Source organism: Austrofundulus limnaeus, unplaced genomic scaffold (assembly GCF_001266775.1).
Source record: "Austrofundulus limnaeus strain Quisiro unplaced genomic scaffold, Austrofundulus_limnaeus-1.0 Scaffold2923, whole genome shotgun sequence".
Taxonomy (NCBI): domain Eukaryota; kingdom Metazoa; phylum Chordata; class Actinopteri; order Cyprinodontiformes; family Rivulidae; genus Austrofundulus; species Austrofundulus limnaeus.
Genome location: NW_013955325.1, coordinates 9,703 through 10,626, shown reverse-complemented (window position 1 = coordinate 10,626; position 924 = coordinate 9,703).

Below are 924 nucleotides of genomic sequence, written 5' to 3'. Positions count from 1 at the left end.
ACATGTCTCTGTGGACATGTGTCTGTGGATCATGTCTCTGTGGACATGTCTCTGTGGACATGTCTCTGTGGACTTGTCTCTGTGGATCATGTCTCTGTGGACATGTGTCTCTGAGTGGTCAGACTGTCTCAGCTGACTGATGAAGAGGAGCAGGACTGAAGTGATGAAGAGGAACAGATGGAACAACATAAGATCTGAGCAGCTGATGATCAGATCTGAAAACTTTTAGAAAAAAAAAAAAAAAAAACCAGAACCAGCTTCTGTTCAGTTTGACCAGAGATCAGTTTTACATTTTTATTGATTCACACAAAACACCTCCTCTGCCTCCTTATTTTCCTCCTCCCTCCTTCTCCTCCTCCTCCTCCTCCTCCACCTCCTCAGGTTCTGGGTCAGCAGGTCTCAGTCCGGTCTGGTCCAGTTTGAGATGAAACAGGGACAGGACTCAGGAGTTGGTTCTGACTGATGAAGGTGAAGGTGATGATGATGATGATGAGGATGATGATGATGAAGGTAGAAAAACATTAACAAAATATTTCTGTGGTAACCATGGCAACCGGCTCCATGACAACTCCTCAGTTCTCCTTATGGTTTTCAGGAGGAGACAGACTACCACCTCCTCCTATTAGTAAAATATTCAACCAGCACTGACCTCCTAAGCTAACATATAACTTAAAGCTAATTGTAGCTAACAGTTAGCTGACAGGGTGTCTTCCTTCCTACTGTCACCAGTGTGCTGCACAGGATCAGATGCAGACTGGTCTTGGCTCCTCCCCTCTTTGCTCTGATTGGTCAAATCGTTAGTCGTCAGTCTCGGCTCCTCCCCTCTTTGCTCTGATTGATCAGATCATTGGTCGTCAGTCTTGGCTCCTCCCCTCTTTGCTCTGATTGATCAGATCATTGGTCGTCAGTCTTGGCTCCTCCCCT